The 18,755-nt window shown below is 44.0% G+C and overlaps 1 long non-coding RNA gene across 1 annotated transcript; it reads left to right on the plus strand.

Moving 5' to 3' along the window:
- The first annotated feature begins 909 nt into the window (after window positions 1-909).
- Window positions 910-18,467, plus strand: LOC143442027 (uncharacterized). Its single transcript, XR_013109910.1, has 3 exons — window positions 910-1,455; window positions 16,133-16,290; window positions 17,964-18,467. It is a non-coding gene; the product is annotated as an uncharacterized LOC143442027 (long non-coding RNA).
- The last annotated feature ends 288 nt before the right edge of the window (window positions 18,468-18,755 follow it).

Genomic DNA, 18,755 nt, shown 5'->3' on the forward strand with positions numbered 1-18,755 from the left:
CAATTTCTGCCAAATGGTTTCGTCATAATTTTTTTTTTTTAATTTTTTTTTCCGAGACAGGGTTTCTCTGTATAGCTTTGGCTGTCCTGGAACTCACTCATTAGACCAGGCTGGCCTCGAACTCAGAAATCTGCCTGCCTCTGCCTCCCAAGTGCTGGGATTAAAGGCGTGCGCCACCACCGCCCAGCCATTCTTTACATTTTTAACTCTTCAAAATTCAATCACCATTAATTTTCTGTTCTGTGGTTTTCTGTGGTAATGTTATCATAAGATGTAGGGTTTGGGCACTTACTACTACAGGGACTGATATTGGCATAAGATACCCCAAGACCAAATTCTCAACACAAAGGATATTAATATGTCCCAGAGGGACAAAGGGCAGGGAATAAGAGACAAAGGCAGGGGCAGAAGATAAGGGAGAAGGGGACAGGGGAAAGGAACAGGGGATGAGGGAACGGATATTTGTCCCAGGTTAAAAGAACTGCCTCTGGATAGAGAGGAGATATACATGGCCCATAGACAAATGGCAATTTATAAAGGTTAAGGGAAACCCTGTTAGGATGAGGTGTTTAGTTTTGATTTCACATGTTAATTAGGGCAGCCGAAGGGGGCTTTTGATTGCTGGACTTCGACAGCTGGACCTTGGTAGTCAGCCTCAGGAGGAGGAAGTGGCTAAATAGCCGAATGGATCTTGGTGGCCGGCTTTAGGAACGTGATCTAACGGTTTTTAGTAAGGCAGAGAGAATGGAGGAAAAGGGCAAGCCTGCCAGAGCCACGCTCGCCACACTTAGGCTGGCTAGAGTCCCTTCAACTGCTGTTTCTGTATTACATAACCGCCAACTGAAGCCGTGCCTGCACCACCATGAGGGAAGCCAGCGCTGAGGTCATTAGCCCTGTTCACTTTCCAAGTCATTACTCTTTAAGTGGGGCTGGGGGGATGGGTCAGCAGGTAAAAGCACCGACTGCTCTTCTAGAAGACTCTGGGTTCAATTCTCAGCACTTATATGACTACTCACAGAAGTCTGTAATTCCAGTCCCAGGAGATCCAGAGCCCTCTTCCTCTTTGGGCAACACAGAGAGAGAGAGAGAGAGAGAGAGAGAGAGAGAGAGAGAGAGAGAGAGAGAGAGAGAGAGAGAGAGAGAGGAGAGAGAGGAGAGAGAGAGAGAGAGAGAGAGAGAGAGAGAGAGAGAGAGAGAGAGAGAGAGAGCAAACTTACATGAAGGAAAATGTCCATACACATTTTTTAAAAATTAGAAAAAGTGATTTACTCCAGAACTTTCAGGTGAACTTTATCTCATTGGATAAATAGTGCATCCCAGAAGAGCCTTTGCAATTGTTCCACCTGAAACTGCATTGTGGGTAATAAAAATGCACCACCTTTTCCTTGTGCTGCCTGCATCACTTCAGATGTGATCCTGCCTCCCAAGCCACTCAGCTGCTGGCATCCAGTTGGGGTAAGTGATAAGTCTTTGTTCGTTTATATTCTTGTTTTTTGTTAATACCAGAGTATAGTTGATTTGAATCCTGTAGCTATTTGGTTTACAGCCTTAAATTCTTTGATACACCCTCCAAGGACTGTTGTGTATCAGTTTCCTGCTACATTAACTTATTACAATCTTACAAGAAAGCTCTTTAAGACAAAAGTATATAACTCAAAATAGAATCAGGAACTCACCAAAACTGAAAAGATTCATTAGGCCCCTCCCTGCCAAGAGTAAACAATAAAGACTGTTCAGAGTCACTCCTGGACAAGCCACAGAGAAACCTCTGACAGCAGCCAAGCTGCCTGACAAAGGCTTAGGCCAAATGAACAACGTGGAGAAGACACCCTGCAATCTGTTGAGCTGCTGCAGGCTGTGCTGGGCACCCGGGTCTCCAGCTTTTGTGAGCTGTCACCAATGCTGGCGTGGTTCCAGGGATGAATCTGTCCTTGAGCCATTTTTGCTCTGATAAGTAACTCCCACAAAACTCATTGGTTTACCAGGTTGGACTTTGGTGGTGTCCACTGTAGGAAAAGTATTGGCTCCAGACTCCCAAAATCAAGTTCTCAGCACAAAGGAGATTTATTTGCCCCAGAGAGACAGAGGGCAGGGATAAGAAACAAGGACAGAGATAGAGGAAGAGGAAGAAGGGGAAGGAAACAAAGGAGAGGGGAGAGAAGGGGAAAGGGAAGGGGGAAGAGTTATTTGTCCTAGAGGGGAACAAATGACTGTCTCTGGATGAAGAAAAGACAAGTAACTAGAGAGGCCCATAGGAAAATAGTGGTCTATAATAAAGGGGGAAACCTCTTTTTAGAATGAGGTGCTTAATTTTAACTGAGTATGTTAATTAGGTGAACCAAAGGAGGCTTTTGATTACTGGATTTCAATACGTTGATAGCTGAACCTTGGTAGTCAGCCTCAGGAGGAGGAAGTGGCCAAATATGGGAATAGACCTTGGTGGCTAGCCTTAGGAATGTAATCTAATGGTTTTCAGTAAGGCAGAGGGAATCGGGGAGAAGAGCAAGCCTGCCAGAGCCACTCTCTAGTGTGGCTCGAATTCTGGGATTAAAGGTCACCGTGCCTGGCTCCCAATCCTTTTCTGGTGCAGTAAGAATGCACTAGTGACCATGGCACTAATATCTCTGAGAAATCTGATGGTGGCTATCCACCATATGAACAGGGTGACAGTCAGACACATATTACAGCTTGAATATGAAATTCCCCAGACAGCAGAAGCTAGTGAAGGCTTGGTCTTTGCTTGGTGGCACTATTTGAGAGGCTCTGTAAACTGGCAGAGGGGAGGATCCTTGTGACAGTTAATGTTGTCAACATAACAGGATCTAGAACTACTGAAGTCTCTAGACATATCTGAGGTTTTATCTAAACTAGGTTAATTAATGTAGGAGGAGCCACACTAAATGTAGCGTATTATCCCACATGCTGGGGTCCTGGACTGAGTAAAAAGGAGGAAGCACACTGAACTCAACCTTCCATCAGTCTCTGCTTCATGAGCTGTGGTGACTTGAAGGATAATGGCCCTGTAGACTCATATGTTTGGATAAATGGTCCCTAGTTGGTGGAACTGTTTGGGAAGGATTAGGAGGTGTGTCACGGGGTGCGGGGGTCTCAGGATCAGTGTGACCTCTCTGCCTCTTACTTGTGGTTTAAGATGTGAGCTCTCAGCTGCCCCCCCCAACTGTGCCTTTGCGCTGCCATCATGGACTGTAACCCTTTGAAACTGTAAGTCCAATTAGATGTTTTATTTTGTAAGTTTCTTGGCCACTTATAAAAGCAATAAAAAAGTAACTGTGGTGCCAGGTTGTGGGATACGGCTGTAACAGAGCTGACTACATGTTTTGGGTTTATTTGGAGGAATGTGAAAGGCTTTTGAGATTTTAGACAGAAAAGCAGTTGAATGTATAATCTGAGCTTAACAGGACATCCTCGTAGGAGCTTGGCATAGTGCTAAGAGCTCAAGAGGGGTCAGAGGGAGCAAGATCAGTAACTGCTCTACAGAACATTCTTATGATAGTTTGGTAAAGCAGGTGGCTGCTTTCTGCCCATATCCTAAGAACTTGCTTAAGACTAAATGAAAAAAAAATTTTTTTTTTTTTGGTGAAGGAGATTTCAAAACAGCCTAATACTTTATTCTGTTGCATGGTTATTGGTGAGTACTCTTATGCAAGTCTACAATTTAAACAACAACAACAACAAAGACCAGGTAGGGGCAAAAAGAGATACAAACTTACAAAAAATGTAAGTTTGGAGAGAAAGAAAAATCACCAGGAAATATAATGATGAACTGGAGGCTTGTGCTGAGAGATAGGGAATGAAGGAGAGGCCGGCTCTGCACTGGGATAAAGGGCGCCCTCAGGGCCAGACTCCAGCAGTTGAACTTCCAACTTGTGCAAGGGATTTTCCACTCCTAAAACACAAGTAAAAGCTGCTACAAGTGTGATTTAAGGGGTGGCTAGGGTTTAACCCAATCTGGTGGCCAAGCTTGGAAGTGTTCTGCACATGGTGCTGGCTTTTTAGAGTCACGAAATGACTAGTAGATCCACTGTTAAGGAGACTTGCTGGGGCTGGACATGTGGCAGAGGAGTCCCTGCATAGTGGCCATTACAGGGATCTGAAAGCAGAGCTTGGACTGCAATGGAGACCCCAAGATACTGGAGATTCGAGAACCAGGGAATATCTGTCAGGGAGAGTGTGAGGGCTAAAGTCTGCTTTAAGGTTAAAGCACCATGCTTAAGAGACCCATAAAACAAAAATGCCTCTAACCTGTAAGCCCCACTTGTCCAAAGACAGATAACTTCCTGGAATGCTGGGAGCTGTTGTTCATGGAAGATCTCGAGCCACCATGTGAGGTTCTCATGTCTGTAAACAAGGTGGATGGCCCCAATTGCACAGGCCGTGCTTGATCACACATAGTGAGGAGATACATAGGCAAGAAGTATGTCAGGATATATTTGCCACTGATTGGACAAAGGTGGGAAATATGTAGCCTTGTGGGGCTGGCCTTTATAAGCCTCTGACTAACGTCATTTGTGGCCATTTCTCTGGGAATCCCAGGTATGGATCTGGCCAGTGTCCACCATCCTGGCCAATATTTAATAAATCTTGCTTCAAATTTGGCTCAAAAATTGTAGTAATGGTCTTATTCTCCGCTGGTGGGAGTAACAGAGGGCAGCATACATGGAGCAGAACCAGCCTGTACTAGCTAGGGTACCATTGCTGCAATGAAACATCATGACCAGAAGCAAAGTGAGGAAAGAGTTTATTCCACTCCATATCACTGTTTATCAAAGGAAGAAGTCAAGACAGGAACTCAAGCATGGCAGGAACCTGGAGGCAGAAGCTGACACAGAAGCCATGGAGGAGTGCTGCTTACTGGCTTGCTCCTCATGGCTTGCTCAGCTGGTTTTCTTATAGAACCCAGGCCACCCACCAGGAGATAGCACCACCACCAATGGGCTGGACCCTCCTGAATCATTCACTAATTAAGTAAATGCTCTTTGGGCTTGCCTTCAGCCTGTTCTTATTGGAGGTATTTTCTCAGTTGAGGCTCTCTCCTCTCCAATGACCCTAGCTTGTGTCAAGTTGACATAAAATTAGCCAGCACACAGCCCCAGAGAGAGAAGTGTACTGCAGTCAACAGAGCTGGGAGGTTGAAGCCATCTGAGCCCACTGACATCAGGAGTGCAGCTACTGGATTCAAAGTTTTCCTGTTGGGATTCAGTGTTGCTTTGCTCCAGTATTTCCTCACTCTGCCCCAACTCCTCCCTTTGGAGTGCTGGTGTATATTCTGTACCCTTGTATGTTGGAAGTATGTAATTTTCTTTTTGATGTTACAGGGGCTTACAGTTAGAGATTGCCTTGAGTCTCAGAGGAGATTTTAAACTTTGGGCTTTTAAGCCATTGTTGAGACTGAAAGACTATGGGGACGTTTTATAGCAGGATTTTCTTGGAGCCACCACATGGCTAGCTCTGTATCTGTCTTGTGCTCCCTAATCTCTCATATCAGATTTCCTCTCCCTGCATCACTCCTCTGCCTAGAAGTTCTGCCCTCTACTTCCTGTTCTAGCTATTGATCATCAGATCTTGATTAGAACTGAACAGCAGTGAGACACCTGACACATCTCTAGATTGCCTTTAGGCTGGTGAGGAAACATTTACAAAGTTAGAAAACACAGTGATGGGCCATAGAAATGACAATACCACAATACTGCCAGCATTTAACCATTTAACTCTCAGCTGCTGGTATACAGAACAGTCAAAAAATACAATGACATACCAAAAAAAAAAAACAAAACAAAAAAAAAAAGGTCACCCTAACAACTTCTGAAGTTGGACTAAATGTATTCTACACTATGATATCGCTACAGGCCTCTGGGGGCCAAAAAGTAGAATGTGGTAGCTTGAAAAAGAATGTCCTCCATAGGCTCATGTTTGAACACTTTGTCCCCACTTGATGGAACTGTTTGGGAAGGATTAGGAGGTGTGGCCTTGTTGAAGGAGGAATATTACTGGGAGTGGGCTTTGAGGTTTCAGCAGACTCATGCTATCCCTGTTAGTATTCTCTGCCTCCTGCTTGTGGTTTGAGATGTGAGCCCTCAGCTGTTCCCGCCACCATGCCTTTACTCTGCCATCACAGACTCTAAACCTCTGGAACAATAAGCCCAATTAAATACTTTCATCAGCTGCCTTGGTCATGTGTCTGTTTTTCTGTCTTTTATTTTTATTGATTATTTTATAGAACATATTTTGATTATATCCTTTCCCCTCCCCAGTTATAGTGTCTTATCATAACAAAAGAGTAATTAATACAAATATGAATACACTATTATCAACTGCCTCCAGCTCCTGCCATCATGACTTGCTGTATCTTCATACTATGAGACAAAACAAATACTTCCTGTCTTAGAGTTTTATTGCAGTGAAGAAACAACATGACCAAGACAACTTTTATAGAAGAACCCATGTAATTGGGGTGGCTTATAGTTTCAGAGGTTAAACCCTCATCATGATGATGGGAAGAATGGCAGTGCACAGGCAGACACGGTGCTGGAGGGGCTGAGAGTTCTACATCTTGATCCATAGGCAGCAGAAGGAGGCTATGTGCCTACCTGAGCATATATAAGATCTCAAAGCCTGCCTCCACAGTGACACACTTCCTCCAACAAGGCCCCACCTACTCCAACAAGGCTACACTTCCTAATAGTGCCACTCCCTATGAGCCAAGTATTCAAACACATGAGTCTATGGGACCATACCTATTCAAATCACTACATTTCATTCTCTGGCCCCTCTAGGCTTGTAAACATAACATAATGTAAAATATGTTCCTCATAGTCTATTACAGTCTCAACAATGTTTAAAAGTCCAAAGTTCAAAGTCTCTTCTGAGATTCATGCAATCTCTTAACTTTAATCCCCTGTAAAATCAAAATAACACAGATCACATTCTTCCAACATATAATGTTCTTGGCATGTATCCAATGGCATCTCTGGCATCTCTAACCTCTTGGAGTCTCCACGGTAATCCAGGCTTCACCTTCAGAGTTTCACACAACATTCTTTCTAGGCCTCCATTCAGGGACACCCCTGCCACACACCTGGCCTCAGCAACATTCCTTAGTCATCAAGGGAAATTCCATAACCCTTTCTTCTATTCTTGGCTCTAAAACCAGAGCCATGTAACCAAAGCTGCCAAGTTCTGCTGCTTGCTAGGACTGGAACAGTTTGCTTGTGGTGCTCCAAGGACAGCTGACAATAAGTAGGAGTTGGTTCTTTCCTTCCACCATATGGGTTCCAGGAATCAAACTCCGGTCTTCATGTTTGGTGACAAGTGCCTTAACATGCTGGTCCATCTTGCTAACCAAAAAGTAGCTATTTCCTGTTTACTTTTAAGGTTATCCAAGGGTTCTGAGGGAGGACTTACAAGGTCTTAAAAGTGTCTCTCGGCCCTTTAGTCTTTCCTCTCCTAGCTGTCTGCTAGGACAGGTAAGGTTCTTACTGATGTCCTTTAGAAGCACTGAAGATAACTTCTTGTGCTGACCTTCCTCTTTGTACATTTGCACAAGGTAGACTGGTTAAGATCCAACCTCTGGGGTGTCCATGGTCTACCAGGTGACTCATGAGAACTACAGAACCCTTTTGGAGGTGTCCTCTTATTTCCTGGTCCTTGGTTCCTAACCTTAGGGCAGGGCCAAGATATCAAATGTCCTTTTATCTCCTCTATCCCCACTATTTTTTGCCTCCAGGTTTGTAAGGTCAGTGACACCAGTCCTGAAGAACTACATAGACAGAGGGTGCATCTGGATGCTTTATTTCTTTCTTTTTAAACAGTCTCACTGCGTAGCTCTTGCTGAGCTGTTTGTAGACCAGGCTAGTCTTGAACTCACCTATATCTGCTAGCTATCTTCCACTAACTAGGATTAAAAGTGTGTGCCATCATGCCTAGACATCTGCTTGCTTTTTGTCTTACAAAGTAGATCTAGCTGGGCATGATGCTGGATCTTAAAATGCCAGTTACTGGTGATTTTTTTAAAGATTTATTTTTGTTATTTTATGTGTATCAGTGTGCTGGTTGGTTTTTGCAGCTTGACACAAGCCTAGACATAAGTGGGAAGAGGGAATTTAAAACTGAGACATTACCCCTATCAGATTGGCCTATGGGGACATTTACAGGCATCTTAGTTAAGGTTACTATTGTTGTGATGAAACACCATGACCAAGGGCAACTTGGGGAGGAAAGGATGTATTTCTCTCACAGTTCCATACAACATTCACCATCAAAAGCAGTGAAGGCCGGAACACAAGCAGGGCAGGAACCTGGAGGCAGGAGCTGATGCAGAGGTCATGGAGGATGCTGCTTACTGGTTTGTTCCCCATGACTTACTCAGCCTGTTCTTTCTTTCTCTCTTTCTTTCTTTCTTTCTCTCTCTCTCTCTTTCTTTCTTTCTTTCTTTCTTTCTAAGATTTATTTATTTTCTGTATATGAGTACACTGTAGCTGTCCTCAGACACACCAGAAGAGGGCATCAGACCCCATTGAAGATGGTTGTGAGCTGCCATGTGGTTGCTGGGAATTGAACTCAGGACCTCTGGAAGAGCAGTCAGATCTCTTAACCGCTGAGCCATCTCTCCAGCCCTCAGCCTGCTTTCTTATAAAACCCAGGACCATAAGCCCAGGTATGGCAGCACCAACAATGGGCTGGGCCCTCCCCATCAATAATTAAGGAAGTGTCCTACAGATTACCTACTTTATGGATACATTCTCTCAACTGAGCTTTTCTTCTCTGATGACTCTAGCGCTTGTGTCAAGTTGACACAGAACTAGCCAGTACAACGGGGCACTTTCTTTTCTTCCTTCCCTTTCTTCTCTTTCTTCTCTTTCTTTCTTTCTTTCTTTCTTTCTTTCTTTCTTTCTTTCTTTCATAGCTGAGGTTTTATTGGTTGAAGATAAGTACACAGTCACTTCCACGTTTACATAATTTTTTTTGTTTGTTTGTTTTCGAGACAGAGTTTCTCTGTGTAGCTCTGGCTGTCCTGGAACTCACTCTGTAGACCAGGCTAGCCTCGAACTCAGAAATCCGCCTGCCTCACTCAGAAATCCGCCTGCCTCTGCCTCTGCCTCCCTAGTGCTGGGATTAAAGGTGTGCGCCACCACTGCCCGGCTACATAATTCTTTTTTTTTTTTTTTTTTTTTTTGGTTTTTTGAGGCAGGGTTTCTCTGTGTAGCCCTTGGCTGTCCTGGAACTCACTCTGTAGACCAGGCTGGCCTCGAACTCAGAAATCCGCCTGCCTCTGCCTCCCAAGTGCTGGGATTAAAGGCGTGCGCCACCACCGCCCGGCATAATTAATCTAACAAGCTGAGCTACTAAGTTAGGTACACTTACTTGGTAGGTTATAAGGAGTAATTTTTTTTTGGCTACATAATTCTTTTTTTTTTTTTTAAAGATTTATTTATTTTTTGTATGAGTACACTGTTGCTGTCTTCTAACACACCAGAAGAGGGCATTGGATCACATTACAGATGGTTGTGAGCCACCATGTGGTTGCTGGGAATTGAACTCAGGACCTCTGGAAGAACAGTCAATGCTCTTAACCACTGAGCCATCTCTCCAGCCCGGCTACATAATTCTTAACACATGTACTGAACTTGAACGCAAGTCCTGCCTGCTGTTTCGTTTCAACAGTTATTCCAGTGGGGTGGCAGCCTCAGACTTGGGGGCAGGTTTCCCTCAGGCAGACATCGTGTCACATTGCCAAACATTCAGAACCTGTACTTCCACAGATCCACGATTTTAGCTACAAACAGTTACATACTCAATTTCCATCTTTCAGCACACATTATCAAAAACGTTAGCAAAAAGAATCACCATGATGAATCCTGACATGTCAAGGTTGTGGTGGATTTGTAGGAAACTAGAAACAAGAGACAGAAAGTAATTTAAAACACTTCAGACACAAATGCATGACAGAGACTCCAAATTGTCATTTAGAATGCTTTATATTTTCATCAGATATAAAACTAGGCTCGTTTATGTAATGTTTACTGACAGTCACAGCCTCTCCTGATTCAGTATCCTGCTGGTTGTACCAAAAATAAACAAAAATTTCACTTTTTTTTTTTTTTTTTCCTGAGACAGGGCTTCTCTGTGTAGTCCTGGCTGTCCTGGAACTTACTCTATAGACCAGGCTAGCCTCGAACTGAGATCCACCTGCCTCTGACTCCTGAGTGCTGGGATTAAAGGTGAGTGCCACCACATCTGGCTTTCACCCTTAAAAAATTATTTACATTAAAAGAACAGAGTGGGGGTGAAATGGGATTTTCCCCCTTTTAAAAATGTTTCTAGCTGGGCAGTAGTGGTGCACTCCTTTAATCCCAGCACTTGGGAGGCAGAGGCAGGCAGATTTCTGAGTTCAAGGCCAGCCTGGTCTACAGAGTGAGTTCCAGGACAGCCAGGGCTACACAGAGAAACCCTGTCTCGAAAAAAAAAAAATTGTTTCTAGAGCTACTAAAAACACTTGCATTACAAAACAGTTGATAAAAACATTCCTCTGGAGTTCAAGGGGCAGGGCACACCATCAGACACGTATGGTTGGATGCAGCTTCTCTTCTGCTTCAGAGGATGGACTCACATTCTGTTTCCTGTAGGCAGATCTTCTAAGTTTCCTTCAGCCTGTGTTCCCTTTGGCCTACTCTTCCCTTTTGTTAGCAGTTTTGTCCTGTGGCCTTTTTGGCTTTGGGTTCATCTGGGCAGGGGTGGTTATGGGACATTTTCTTGATTGTAATTGCTGTAGGAGGGCCCAGCTCACTGTGAACACTACCATCCCTGGGCAGGGGGTCCTGGGCTACATAAGAAAGGGAACTGAGTAAGCCAGGAGGAGCAGGCTAGAAGGCTGCGCTCCCCACAGCCTTGGCTTTGGTGATAGACTAACCTGTAAGTAAGCCACAGAAAGCCTTTCTCCCTCCATGTTGTTTATCACCACAGAAAGCAAACTAGAGTGTTTGTCTGGCTGTATATATGAGCACCAAATGGGTGCACCAAATGCAGGCCAGAAGAAGGCAGAAGATTCTCTGGAATTGAAGTTACAGATTAAAGCCATGTAGGTGCTGGGAACCAATCCCAGGTCCTCTGTGAGAACAGCCAATGTTCTTAACTGCTAAGCCATCTCCTTGGTCCTGTTTTGTTTTTTTGTTTATTTGTTTGTTTTTTAAACATTTTTCTTAAACTAACTGTTGACCAAATTGACTTTTTTTTTCTTTTTAAGACTTAACTTTAAGATTTCATTTGTCCCAATTATGTAAAACATCTCAGAGGAAATAAATATTAATCAAAAGAGAAAATAAATTGGGAACCAGAAGACCCAGTATTACTTTAGTTGGCAGGGCTTAAGTTTCCTAACCCTTGTAAACCAGGACCCAGCCTAGGAATCAGCAGCCACATGTGCCTTTGAATTCCAGTTACATTGGTTGGTGAGACCAAGACCCCAAATCTTACTGGGAATTGGAATAACATTTCCCTCAGTTCAGAAGGCCAGTCTGATCTGATCCTAGTGCCTCAAAGGAGTCAAGGTTGTGGCTTCTGGGCCCTGACTCTTCCACCTGGGCAGTGGTTATCACTCTGTAGGCAGCTGTTTCTGACGTATCCTGTCATTGCCAACACTGTCTGACTCAGTGCTCTGCTGACCTTGGCCATCTCCCCTCCCTGCCATACATACAGTATAAGATGCCTTCCTTCTTCTTCTTCTTCTTTTTTTTGTTTTTTGTTTTTTCAAGACGGGGTTTTTTGTGTAGCCCTGGCTGTCCTGGAACTCACTCTGTAGACCAGGCTGTCCTTGAACTCAGAAATCCACCTGCCTCTGCCTCCCAAGTGCTGGGATTAAAGGCATGCGCCACCAGCACCTGGCTGCCTTCCTTCTTAATAAACATGCTTGGCATCAGTCGTCAGCATACACTGTAGAATGAAAAATTATAAAAATCATTTTATAAAATGTATATAAGCTTTTCTTTAGGCCTCACTTTAAAAGGCATGGAAAATTTTCTCTGAAGCAAGCTAAAAATGTAGACTGGCCGGTTTCAGGAAACGGCTAATCACAAAGGGAAGAGAGGAATGCAAGTCATCTAGGTGGTGCTGAGAAACTAGTGACCATGATGACAGGGCAGGGCCGTGTCTGGAGCAACTGAGAAATAGTTGAGTAAGTGACAGGGTAAGGCCACAGTGACATGGCAAGACCACATTTTTGAGAAGAATGAGTATACAGAGTGTTTTCCACATGACTCTGACTCACTTAGGTTGGGTTCCTCTGGAATTTTCCACTATTTTTATGTTATGTTTCCTTAGCAACCCCTCACCCTCTCCTCACTTCCCTGGCTTGTGGTTTTCCCCTTTTAAAAAGCCCCTCAGCCAGCCAGTCTTTGTCAATTCAGCTCCTGCACGAGCAAACAAATGAATTGACCGTTAGCTGGCTAACTCTCCCGAATAAAGCCTCTGCTGTTTGCATCTAGATTCGATGTCTTGCAAGTTTTTGGGTGGCTGTGACTTCCCGAGACTTGAGTGAGGGTCTCCCCTGAGAGGGGGTCTTCAACACAAGACTCCTGGTCCAGCTATTGCTTTTGTCTTATTTCTCATTTTCTGTTTTTCATCCCCAACCCTCTCTCACTCAAACCTTACCACTCAGAACCCTTAGCAATGCTGGTTTCAGGCACATGCCTTACATTTTTTTTAATATTGTAAAGGGATGATTGTCTTTGGATGTGGCATTAATTTTTTTCTATAAAAATCTGGAGTGGAACCGGGCATAAGGGCATATACTTTTTATCACCATACTTAGGAGGCAGAGGCAGCCAGGTCTCTGAATTTGAGGCCTGCCTATTCTACATAGTGAGTTCCAAGCCAACCAGAGCTACATAGAGAAACCCTGTCTCAAAAACAAACAAACAACAACAAAAGAAAAAAATGAATTTAGAGTGGGGGCTGGAGAGACAGCTCAGTGGTTAACACTTGCTGCTCTTCCTAGGAACAAAGACTCTGTTCTCAGCACCCACACGGAGCAGCTGACGGCCATCTTTAACTCTAGCTCCAGGGAATATGATACATCTGGCCTCCTTGGGCACCTGTACTCACATGGATACACACACACACACACCTATATATAACTAAAAAGAATAAAAAACAAATCTTAAGAAAGAAAAGAATCTAGAGTGTTAAGAAGGAAACCCAAAAGTCACTTACTCTGGTCACGATGTGTGCTGGAGTCACATGGAGGCATCTGCAGGACCCAACTGGTACATTATGTAGAACTGCCTCAAAATCAGAAAGTCCCACCACAGAGGTCTGGTGTTACCTACCTCCTGAGTCTGAATGTATTGCGGAGTTAGAGAAAAGGCTCAGTGTTAAGAGCAAAGGTGGCTCTTCCAGAGGACCTACCTAGGTTGGGTCCCTAATGCCAACATGATAGATTACAACTGTCTGTAACTCCAGTTCCAGGAGGATCCTCTAGCCTAATTGGGCACCAGGCTCAAGTAGACACACCCAGGAAAATCCTGCTACACCATGGAGTATTTCTGACAAACTTTCTTGACCCACCTCCAGTGTGAGCTACATTCTCTCACCAGGACAGCAGGAAAGGACAGAAACACAGGCCTCTGAGTTTGATTACATGAGAGCTGCGCTAACACTGAGAAGCATGGACTTGAAATGGCATTTGAAGGTATATCTGGTTAGAGTGGGAACCTATGGGATCCCAGGTAGTAAGAAGAGTTGAAATTCTTTTGTTGTTGTTATGCTAATAAAAACAGTAACAGTGGGCTGGGAGCAAAGCCTATAATCCTGGTATTCAGGAGGCAGGAGGATTGTTGTGAGTTCAAGGTTATACAGTGAGGCTCTGTCTCAAGCCAAAAATAAAAGTAGTAACAGTAAATACAAAAGGCACTAAACATTCAAGTCCTTTTTATCTCCTCCACCTTTTAACCTGTTACCCCAATTTCTATCCCTTCCATTTTGTAAAACTCCTCTGCAATTACCTTTTTTTTTTTTTTTTTTTTTTTTTTTGGTTTTTCGAGACAAGGTTTCTCTGTGTAGTCCTGGCTGTCCTGGAACTTACCCCGTAGACCAGGCTGGCCTCAAACTCTGAAGTCTGCCTGCCTATGCCTCCCAAGTGCTGGGATTAAAGGTGTGCGCCACCACCGCCTGGCACAATTACATTTTTTGAATTATTGTTTGTTTGTTTAATGTGTATGGAAGTTTTGCCTGGTGTGTTTGTGTACCATTTGTGTTTGTTGCCCTTGAAGGCCAGCAGAGGGGCTGGGTCCTATGAAACTGGAGTTGCAGAGTAAGGTGCCATGTGGGTGCTGGGAATAGAAAGCAGGTCCTCTGGAAGAGCAGCCTGCCCTTAATCTCTGAGCATCTCTCCAGCCCCAGCTCACCCTCTCCATCGAAAGTTAAGTTTTGGTCTTGTTGGAACTTCAGTAGGACCAGTGATCTAGTGATCTTTTCTTTGTGACACTGAGCAACCTCTCTCTCTCTCTCTCTCTCTCTCTCTCTCTCTCTCTCTCTCTTTCCTTCTTTCTTTCTTTCTTGTTGTTTTTGGTTTTGCTGGGTTTTTCATTTTGTTGTTTTGTTTTGTTTTTTTTTTTAAGACAGGGTCTTACTATGTAGCTCTGGCTGCCCTAGAACTCACTGTGTTGACCAGGCTGGACTCAGACTCACAGAGATCCTCCTGCCTCTGCATGCTGATTGCCCCTGTAAAGCCCAAGCAAAAAGAACTTCACGATGCATAGAGAACTGCAGACGCACCCCAAATCACTCACGAGAAACTCGGCTTGATGCAATAGCAAGAGGTTTACTCAAAACTAGCATGCTAGGGCCTCCTTCACTTGTAGCCCAAGCAGGGGTAGAGGAAATCAGCCCTCAGCAAGGAGTTCTTACAGCTTATAAAGGAAGAATCCACAAACCAGGTGGGGGTGGGGTTAGGGAAGGGGGAAGGAGGGGGAACAGGTCACTAGGTCATCAATACATTTGATCTCTAATTCTTAAGATGGATGGCGAGTCACTTTATAGTTGGCTATTTCGGACTAGCTTCACACTATTTATCATGAGCTCTGGTTCAAAGGGGTCAGGCTTATCTCAAGCTTATAGCATCCTGGCACCAATTGTCTCAGGGCTGTTTAGTTAGGGCCATCTGTTCGAATGGTCAGCTAATTTCCTGGGACTGAGGTACCACAGTGTTTAACTTAAACAGGTATTTATGTCTTTGATTTAAGGGTAGGGTTCTGGGGGTCAACTTAAATTTTTCTATCTTTCACCCCCAGAGTGCTACGACTAAAGGTGTGCACCCTCACACCTGGCTGGCCTTGAATTTATAAACACCTGGGAATGATAAAAATGTGAGTCAATCAGGATCGAGGTATATACTCTACCACACCATCACACTAGCAATCGACTACCTGAGACACTCCAAGTGAAGGTGGTAAACCTAGGTGTGCAGGCTGAAAGCATTACTAAGTTACATTAAGTAGGGAATAAAGAACAGAGTACTGCCGGGCGGTGGTGGCGCATGCCTTTAATCCCAGCACTTGGGAGGCAGAGGCAGGCGGATTTCTGAGTTCCAGGACAGCCCGGGCTAAACCCTGTCTCGGAAAACAAAACAAAAAACAAACAAAAAATTACCTAGCAAAGGGGGATTAAGGTTATATATAGAATTAAGGTGGCTATCTAACTTAATTAAAGAGAGATTATGAGAGTGGGCCCAACATAATTACAAGGGTCTTTAAAAGTTGCAGAGATTTAGGCAGGCATGGTAATACATGCCTTTAATCACAGAACTCAGGAGACAGTGGCAGGGTCTCTGTGAATTCCAGGCCATTCAGAGCTACATACTGAGAACTTATCTCAAAACACAAACAAATAAATAAATGGGTGAAGAGGTTGGGGTGGGGATATCCTCTGAGACCGGGAGACAGACGGAGGAGGGGGAGAAGAATGAGATGAGGAACTGTAGGAAGGCGAACCGGGAGGAGGGTCACAACTGAACTGTAAAAAAATAAAAGTAATAATAATAATAATGATGATGATAAAAGGTGAAGAGGCCAGGCAAAGGTGACTCACACTTGCTTTTGTTTTTTTGTTTTTGTTTTTCAAGACATGGCTTCTCTGTGGTGCCCTGGCTGTTCTGGAACTCACTCTGTAAACCCTGTCTTGAAAAGGAAAATAAAACAACATTTTAAAAAGCCAAGGCGATCAAATGGAGAGAGGACAGTCTTTTCAGTAAATAGTTCTGGAGCAACTGAGTGTCACAAGGTAGGGTGGTAACCTTAGACCCTGAAAAGGTCTTGAAACAGTCATCAACTTAGTAATATTAAAAACCTCTACAGTGGGGGCTAGAGAGATGGCTCAGAGGTTGGGAGCACTGGCTGCTCTTCCAGAGGTCCTGAGTTCAGTTTCCAGCAACCACATAGTGGTTCACAACCATCTGTAATGAGATCTGGTGCCCTCTTCTGGCCTGTAGGCATACATGTAAGCAGAACAATGTATATATAATAAATAAATCTAAAACAAAGACAAAAAACAAAACAAAAAAACCCGACTCTACAGCTCTAATATCTAGGAAGCCAGGATCCCTAAAGAAATGATTGTCCTAGGTTTTGGGGAAAATACAAGATGAGCCTGGAGCATCTTACCTCACTAGACAGAAAGGAGTTGCTGAAGGCTCTGGAAGTGTGCCAAGGAATGACTTAACCACTGTCAGCTCTCGCTACTCTTACCAAGAATCTGGGATGGATTCCCAGCACCCACATGCTGGCCCACAACATCTGTAACTCCAGGTCCAGGGAAATCAACACCTTCTGTCCCCTGTAGGCACCAGGCTCACATGTGGTACACATACATACGTGCAGGCAAAGCATCCATCCACATGAAATAACTCTGAAAGAAAAAGAAAGTAAGGTTTAGGTGGCATGCATCTGCTCTCTCTGCACTTGGGAGGTGAAGGCAAGAGTTCAGGAGTCAAGGGCAGCCTTGGTTACAAAACAAGTCCAAAAAAATTTAAATTGTTTAAATTTAATTTTCTTTTATTTAATTTGGTGTTTGCCTGCCAGCATGTCTGTGTACCACATGCACACCAGGTGCCTGTAGACTCTGGAAGAGAGCATTGGAACCCCTGGAACTGAAGTTAGACAGTTGTAAGCCACCATTTGCGTGCTGGGATTAGAACTCAGGTCTTCTAGAATAGCAACCAGTGCTCTAACTGATGGGCCATGTTTCCAGACATCCCCCCAAAAAACATTATTAGGTCTTCTTGGATGACTATATTTCTAATGATATTTTTTTGTTTTGTTTTGTGTGTGTGTGTGTGTGTGTATATAACAGCTCTGCCCCATGGAACTTGCTCTGTAGAGCAGGCTGGCCTGGGACTCACAAAGATTTGCTTGCCTCTGCCTCCCAAGTGCTGGGATTAAAGGCGTGCGCCACCAATGTCTGGCCATGAATTACTTCTAGTTCTTCTAGGTTTTTGTCTACTATCTGCAAAGGAATTATTTGTCTATGCTGTCCTGTTACTCCTTGTCTTCACACAGCGACTTAAAGTTAGTCTCTCCACTGTGGTCAAGATTTGTCTAATTGTACCCTAGTACTATCCAATGTGCCCCTCAACCTCCATGCTCCCCTCAGAATACCTCAGTTTGGCATCAATTTATCGGCCTCACCTGTCTTGGTAGAAGACACAAACTTGAGCTGTCTCTTCTATCCGTGATGGTTGGCTTTAATACCAACCTGCCACAAATTAGAATCACTTGAATAGGGAGCCTCACCTGAGAAATAGTCCTTATTACCTTAATAGATGTGAAGTCCTAACCCAAATGTGGAAGGCACCTTCTGGTAGCACCCCAGATTCAAAAAGGACACAGCAAGAGGAAGATTGTTCAACTTTTGGTTGCTTGGCCTTTTCTCTTGAAAGGAGTTGATTTCTCTTGTAGCCGCTGCCGCTGCTGCTGCTGCTGCCACCACCACCACCGCCACTGCAGCCACTGCCATCACTAAGGACTAGAATCTTCAGGCTGTCATAACTGAGGACCAGCATCTCCAGGCTGTCTCACTAAGGACCAGCATTTCTAGTCTTCTGTCACTATGGACCAGCATCTGTAGGCTGCTGTCACTAAGGACCAGCATCTCCCTAGGAACCTTTCTGATGTCAGACTGGGACATCCAAAGCATCCAGCCTCAAGGAGTGAGCATCTACTGGGTTTGCAGCCTCTCAGGTGTGAAGCAGCTGATGTCACTATCTCAGTGTGAACTGGCTTAATAAATTCTCTCTATATACATATACATGTACATATATATATATATATATATATATATATATATATATATATATCCCCTATTGGTTCTGTTCCTCTTGAGAACAGTAATATACATGGTGTTTATCCCCAAGTGCCTTGTGCAATGATTTACACTCAGTGAACACCTAATTAGAAATGTGTAAACTGGGCTGGAGAGATGGCCCAGTGGTTAAGAGCACCAACTTAAGAGCACTTAAGTGGTTAAGAGCACTTCCAGGGGTCCTCAGCTCAATTCCCAGCAACTACATGGTGGCTCACAACCATCTGTAATGGGATCTGATGATGCCCTCTTCTGGAGTGTCTGAAGACAGTAACAGTGTATTCATATAAATAATAAAATAAATCTTTTTTAAAAAGAAATGTTTAAACTAATCATGTGTAGAATGTACATACTTGGGGCTAGGAGTGTTACTCAGTGGCACGGCATAC

The sequence above is a fragment of the Arvicanthis niloticus genome, chromosome 4 (genome assembly GCF_011762505.2).
Source record: "Arvicanthis niloticus isolate mArvNil1 chromosome 4, mArvNil1.pat.X, whole genome shotgun sequence".
Taxonomy (NCBI): domain Eukaryota; kingdom Metazoa; phylum Chordata; class Mammalia; order Rodentia; family Muridae; genus Arvicanthis; species Arvicanthis niloticus.